This window comes from Polypterus senegalus, unplaced genomic scaffold, assembly GCF_016835505.1.
Source record: "Polypterus senegalus isolate Bchr_013 unplaced genomic scaffold, ASM1683550v1 scaffold_6623, whole genome shotgun sequence".
Lineage (NCBI taxonomy): Eukaryota > Metazoa > Chordata > Cladistia > Polypteriformes > Polypteridae > Polypterus > Polypterus senegalus.
Window position 1 is genome coordinate 566 of NW_024381652.1, and position 7,190 is coordinate 7,755.

General features: G+C 39.0%; 1 long non-coding RNA gene across 1 annotated transcript; it reads left to right on the plus strand.

The window, feature by feature from the left end:
* Positions 1–207: 207 nt before the first annotated feature.
* Positions 208–4,028, plus strand: LOC120520752. Its single transcript, XR_005631897.1, has 3 exons — positions 208–326; positions 426–520; positions 3,708–4,028. It is a non-coding gene; the product is annotated as an uncharacterized LOC120520752 (long non-coding RNA).
* Positions 4,029–7,190: the final 3,162 nt, after the last annotated feature.

The window sequence follows — 7,190 nt, forward strand, 5'->3', positions numbered from 1 at the left end:
TTGATAGATGAGTACAAAATTCATGCGAAACCCTTGATAATTAAATTCATTAACAATGAGTGAAACAGGCAAGCCTCAATTCACATACAGTTTCAGGAAACTAATACTAAAAATCATTTCTCAGGCAATTTCACAATTACGAAACACAAAACTCACTATAAATAGTTTTTGGTAGTTTTTTTTACAAAGAATGCTGCTCCCTAAAGTCTCGTTTACACTTTCACATTTACTTGTGTTCTTTTCTGCAGCTGCAAAAAGCATATCATCCTTCAACCAGCAGAAAAACCAACCGTGTTTATGCCTCTCATTCACATCACTGCAGACGAGTGCTGTATGTTTCTTTAAAAATGTGACATGCTGCATATTTTCCATATGAAGACACATTAAAATGTATCATTGTGCACATCACTGTGTTTTTGTTACAGGAAACTTCCACTACACGGGAAGCCGCTCGCCTGCCCACATGCTGGTTCCTACCAGCCTCCCTTCTCAGAAGAGCTTGAGCATATGCATTGTCTAGGTGCTGTGCAGATTCAAGATTATTTTCTGTCTCTGGTGCATCTTTAGGATTGTGATCTGCAAGGTTTTGTTCAACAAAATGTCTACATGTGACAGGAAATGAGTCTTTTGATCTTTTTCTAGATATTTTTATTTAAATACTAAATGATGAACAGATACATGCAGAATTAATGAATGTAACAACAGTTAAATGCTTTTCTTTTTGTGTCAATAGCAAACATTCCACTGGAAGCGAAACACCATTTGCTATTTTTGAGAAACAGATATTTCTCAAGACTATATTCACACAATTAAAATTAGCATTTCATGTCATTCTTATATCAATCATGCTTTCATTTACCAGACTCAGTTATTGAAGTTCCAGATTATAATTTTCCAGAGAACATTAGGTAGGAAAGGAAGAACTATTCATGTATAGTAGTGAAAGGCAACCTTTTTCGAGTTGCGGCGCACTAAGTCCAAAAAGTTTCTTTCGCGGCGCACCTGAGGGACTGCCCATAAATAAAGTCGTGATGACACAATCTATGGACAATCGCCAATAAAAACAGTTAATATTACAAGTTTGAAAGACATTTTATTAATAAAGGAATCAAAGGATAAATCTCAAATTTAATTAATGTGAACGTTGAGATTGTTTTTCAGCACATATGAGATTGATGCGAGGATCAATTTTCGAAAAACAGACACGCATTTCCTTGTCGATCATTTGAAATCTCTTGCGTTTCTTAGACTTCATTTCCGTAAGTGTTCCGTTATCTGTTTTTCCAACATAAAATATATATTTTTAAAACATCTTTTTAATCAAGCAAAAGTTCAAAAACACTAGCAATTTTAAATATTTTACAAAAGTTTTTGCAGCACCCCTAGAAAATTCTTGCGCTGCACCGATTACTCAATAATGTATAGGATGCCATTGCACTGCAGGGTATGCTAATCCAGATGGTGCCAAATTAGAGTGCTGAACCAGCTTACCCAGGTGCATCTGTGGATACCCAGATTGTACAAACACTATACAGACAGAGACTGGCTGAGATCTGACCTCAAGGCTGTGGAGTTGTGACGCAGCAATGTTAATCATTCATTAATCCATTTCCTCAACCATTCTGATCTAATTCAGGGTTGTAGGAAGTGAAAGCCTATCCCAATGGCATTGGATGTAAAGCAGGAACAAACCCAGGAAGCAGTCTTAGTCATCATATGGTACACCATTGTACTTATCCATACACATTTATACTGTGAACACTAGAGGTTGCTGTTGCCCCTTTAAACCTAACAGACAGACACGTACGACATGGGATAAAGGCATCAAGAAGTATTTTGAATTCTTTTCCATTCCAATAGTGCTCCCCAAGCACCATAGCCACAGTAAATAGGCAAGTAAATAATCACAAGTCAAAACTTTCTCTCTCTCTATCTCCTCCACAGTGCCCAGCAAGTGTTGTCTACTACATTCCGACTCTGGCTCGCTTGGTGGCTTCATAGCAGTCCTGTTTATAGTCCTTGACCCGGAAGTGCTTCTGTTCTTCCGTCTACATGACTTGCTAGCACTTCCAGGTCAGACAGAGAACTGGCTTTTCTTAAGCCCGGAATTACTTTGGAGCTTCCGTCTTTGTGACTTATGAGTACTTCCATGCTAGGAATAAGTCATGACTCCTTTGGTACTTTCACAGCTCCTAATGGCAGCACCCATGGTACCCAACAGGGCTGAGAAACCACACTTCAAGTCCCAGGATGCCCTGCGAGAATACGGGGCATCGTTACATTCCAGGGGAGCTTTAATTTAGCGTTTTGGGGGAGGCAGTGTCCAAAAGTAGTTGCCTGCCCCCATCCTTCCATCCTCAGGGCGTCCTGGCCGGGTTGAGCTGCCAGCTGTCTATCACAATACCAGGTCAGTTAGTCTAATTTGCTTTTCTTTGCGATATAGAAGGTATACCAGAGCACCCAGAAAAGATAAGAAAAAACTCTTGGAGTCATGCACGAACTCCATATGGATGGTGTCGGGACTGAGACTTGGAGCGGTGAGGCAAGAGTCCTAACTGCTCTGCCCATGCCCATCCATTTTGTGAACCAGTATAATCTAGTTCAGGGCTGTGTGAGGTCAGAACCTATTCCAGCAGTGTTATGTGAAGGTTTGAATCAACCCCAGACAGGGCTGTAGACCATTGCAAGGCCCTTCTTACACCAATTTCACCAAGTAACCTAACTCAAATGTCTTTGGGGAGGAAAACCAAGAGCACTACAGAGAGAACGTGCAAGCTACACATGAACAACAACCTGGTATTGGATTCAAAACCATGAAACTGTATCTGTCAAGGCAGCAACTCTAATCACTCCCAATCCTACTATTGTATGGTTTAATTGTTAAATTTGTTATTTTATTGTATACCTTGTTTGCCCTATGAAGAACCTTGTGATGGAGCATACTGTTAGGGACAATCTCCAAAATACAGACCGAGTAAGGATTGAGCATTAAAGATGCAGCACAACAGAACTTTTAGAAATGTTCTAGTCACTTTAAAGGGCCATGGTCTAATGATACAGACAAACTGAAGAGCGATGGCACTCATGCACAGACTAAAATCTACTAGGAGCAGAAATAGTTGTATCGGCATTTCTATAGAATACAGTAAAAATGTCTGACCAGCATACAACATATTCTCACTCTCTAGCACCCTAATGAATATATCTTCAAAAAAACAGCTTACTTGATGTATTCCTTACCCCGTTTTCATGCCACTTGATCAGTTATGCTTTCAAATCCTGCAATCTTGTGGAACAAACCCAGAGAAAACCAAGTGAGATGCAAACACAATTCAAGAAAACGATCTAGTATGAAATGTGATAGCCGACCATTTTGTGGATATAACAGTTACAGTAGACCTGAATATCTTCCTGAGTTGCCATTGAGCTTGTCTGTTTTAAATAATACAAACCAACCTCAAAGCTTCATACATTTTGCATAGATAGACAAGAATGACACTATATAACAGATAGATAGATAGATAGATAGATAGATAGATAGATAGATAGATAGATAGATAGATAGATAGATAGATTTAATACAATAAATAATGTTTAAAATATCTCCCATTTCTCTACCCATTCATTAACTGGACATGCTTATTTCAATTTTAGGCTGTAGCTCATCTCGGCTGACATATTTATCTGTTTCTTGCTTTGTTTTTCAGGGGTGTCATCGACACAATGTCAGCCTACCCAGCATCAGGGGCAGCTCTGGAAGTCATTAAGGGTGGAGCCACCAGGCAAAAGGAGATCTTTTACCCCTGGTACTGGCAGCTGGTGTGTGCCATACGGGACTGGTTTCCCGGGTATCGGGACTCAGTTATACAGAGTTCATACAAGTACAACCCTTAAAAAAAGTGGTGATAGGAAAAAAATATCTTGACATCTGCTTGTCTATAATAAAATTTTCCAGAAAACTGTTTCATATATCTTATATATAAACATCTACACATGGAAGTGTGTGTGTGTGTGTGTGTGTGTGTCTGTCTGGCCCGGAAGTTTGAGGTGGAGTCGGGGTGAGGGCTCCGCCTCTGAGGAAACAGAAAACTCGCTCAGCCACTAATAACACAAGCGAGGCGAGCACATCAGCAAAGCGAAACCTCAAAAGAAAGACAAATCCTCCTAGGAGAAAGATGCCCAAAGTAGTTCTTTTCAATTACCTGACATCTCTATATTTCATTTTTTTCTGACAATTTCAAAAGTTTCCATGACCCCGGGCTTTTTTTACGGAAGCGTATTAGGGCCACGGGTGAAAAAAAAATACGGACACAGTGAAGAAAAAAAAAATCTAAATGTCGAGATTAAAGTCGACATGTTGACTTTATTCTCGACATTTCCACTTTATTCTTGCCATTTATGTCGAGATTAAAGTCGACATTTACACTTTATTCTAATAGTTTATTTTGTCAGTAGAATGTCGCAAACTAAACTTCATCTTTAAATGAATGTTCAATTTACTAGATTTTCTCAAACCCCTTCATTAATTAATGTAGCACATTAAATGCTTTATATTAAGTGTTCCCCGACCCAGTTTTTAATCTCTATGCGCTTCTTCAACTGACTTCCTCTTGCACTGAGAGGCGCAGACAGCGATCGCCGCACATTGACTTCATGATGTTCCTGCTCTAAGAACATTCAGAATACTAAGAGAAATACTTGATATCTTCTTCATGATGAAATGCAATAAAGCATGTATTAAACATGGGTGGCGGGGGGCACGGTGACGTGGCTATAGAGCTGCTCCCTTGCATTAAGTTGTATGTTCTGTGTAGTGAAATTTATGGCAAGTGTGACGAGGCTCCAAAAAACTGGATATATAAATGGGTATCGCACAGGTTTAACTGGAATATCGTGTAAATGTTGGGTTCGTGATGTGGTGGTCGGAGACACGAACGCAGAATTCAATGGATGTTCTTCTGAGCGGGCTTTCTTTATTACATGCGCGCTGTCTCTATCTAGCGTACTAAACTTCCAGTTCCAATCCTTGTTTTTTCTTTCTGCACATAACCAATCACCACACGATAAACGTCTTTGTGAAATTAAAACAAGTTATAAACCTAGACCCCAGAATTTTCAAAACTTAAAATGTACAGAACTTAAAATGTATTAAAGGATATGGGGGCACGGTGGCGTGGTGGTTGCACTGCTGCTTCGCAGCAGCAAGGGGGTCCCGGGTGTTCCCTGCCTTGAGTTTGCATGTTTTTCTGGTGGGTCTACTCAGCGTGTTTCAGTTTTCTTTCAAAGACATGTAGGATGTGGGGTTTTGTTATGTATTATTGACCCTGCTACTTTATATGTTGCACGTATTCACCCTGCGATGTGTTGGCGTCTCATTCAGGATTTACTCCTGCCTCGCACAGGATGCTTGCTGGGATGGGCGCAACCCTGAATGGATGGCATAATTAAGCATGTATAATGAAGATTTTTTTTTAATTTCTGAAAACTCCATCCCAGCAAGCACCGTGCCCCCACATGCTTTAATAATTTAAAGTTCTGAAAACTCCGAGGTCTAAGTTTATAACTTGTTTTAATTTCACAAAGACGTTTATCTTGTGGTGATTGGTTATGTGCAGAAAGAAAAAGCAAGGATAGAAACTGGAGGTTTAGTACGTCAGATAGAGACAGCACGCATGCAATAAAGAAAGCCCGCTCAGAAGAACATCCATTGAATCCTGTGTTCGTGTCTCCGACCCACCAAGCCCAATATTTACACAATATTTAAGTTAAACCTGTGCGATACCCATTCATATATCCAGTTTTGTGGACTTTGTACTACACTGAACATACAACTGGGGACCCCTTAATGCAAGGGAGCAGCTCTATAGCCACGCCACCGTGCCCCCCGCCACCCATGTTTAATACATGCTTTAGTGCATTTCATCGTGAAGAAGATATCAAGTATTTCTCTTAGTATTCTGAATGTTCTTAGAGCAGGAACATCATGAAGTCAATGTGCGGCGATCGCTGTCTGCGCCTCACAGTGCAAGAGGAAGTCAGTTGAAGAAGCGCATAGAGATTAAAAACTGGGTCGGGAAACACTTAATATAAAGCATTTAATGTGCTACATTAATTAATGAAGGGGTTTGAGAAAATCTGACAAAATCAACAATAGAATAAAGTGTAAATGTCGACTTTAATCTCGACATAAATGTCGAGAATAAAGTGGAAATGTCGAGAATAAAGTCAACATGTCGACTTTAATCTCGACGTAAATGTCGAGAATAAAGTCAGCATGTCGACTTTAATCTCGACATTTAGTCTTATTTTTTTTTTCGCTGTGTCCGTATTTTTTTTTCACCTTGGCTCTAATACGCTTCCGTAAAAATTACACCTTTTATTGGCTAACTAAAAAGAGTACAATATGCAAGCTTTTGAGGCAAATCATTACATCTTGCCTGAAGATGGGGCCCGAGTTGCCTTAAAAGCTTGCATATTGTAATCTTTTTAGTCAGCCAATAAAAGATGTCATTTTGCTTGACTCTTCACTACATTCATAATGGCTAACAGGGTACAACAACCTGGTACTACAGACTTAACCACAAGAGAAATGGTACCAGGAATATGCAATAAAATAAGTATTTCAAGACCCCTTCGGTTGTCACATACATGCACTGGAAACACAAATGACACGGATCAAATGTCTTGGCTTGAAAAATAAATGCATTCGGTAAGTTTTTAAGCTTTTCCTCCATGCTCCTTAGACTGCAATATAAAGTGTAAAGATATATTTTTTTAATACATAGAAAATGATAACTTTTTGAACAAAAGCTCATGTGGCAAATTCAAATATATAATATTTGTGAAGAAATAACTTCAACTCGAAAAATACTAAACTTATCTTATTTTATAATTTTTATTTTTGATTTTTATTTTATAATTTGCAACGAGTGCAGAATGCAGCTGCTAGAATCCTAACTAGGAAAAGAAAATCCGAACACATTTCTCCTGTTTTGATGTCGCTACACTGGTTACCTGTGTCTTTCAGAATTGACTTTAAAATTCTGCTTATGGTTTATAAAGCCTTAAATAATCTCGCTCCATCTTATATATCGGAATGCCTGACTCGTTATATTCCAAATCGTAACCTTAGGTCCTCAAATGAGTGTCTCCTTAGAATTCCAAAAGCTAAACTTAAAAGAAGTGGTGAG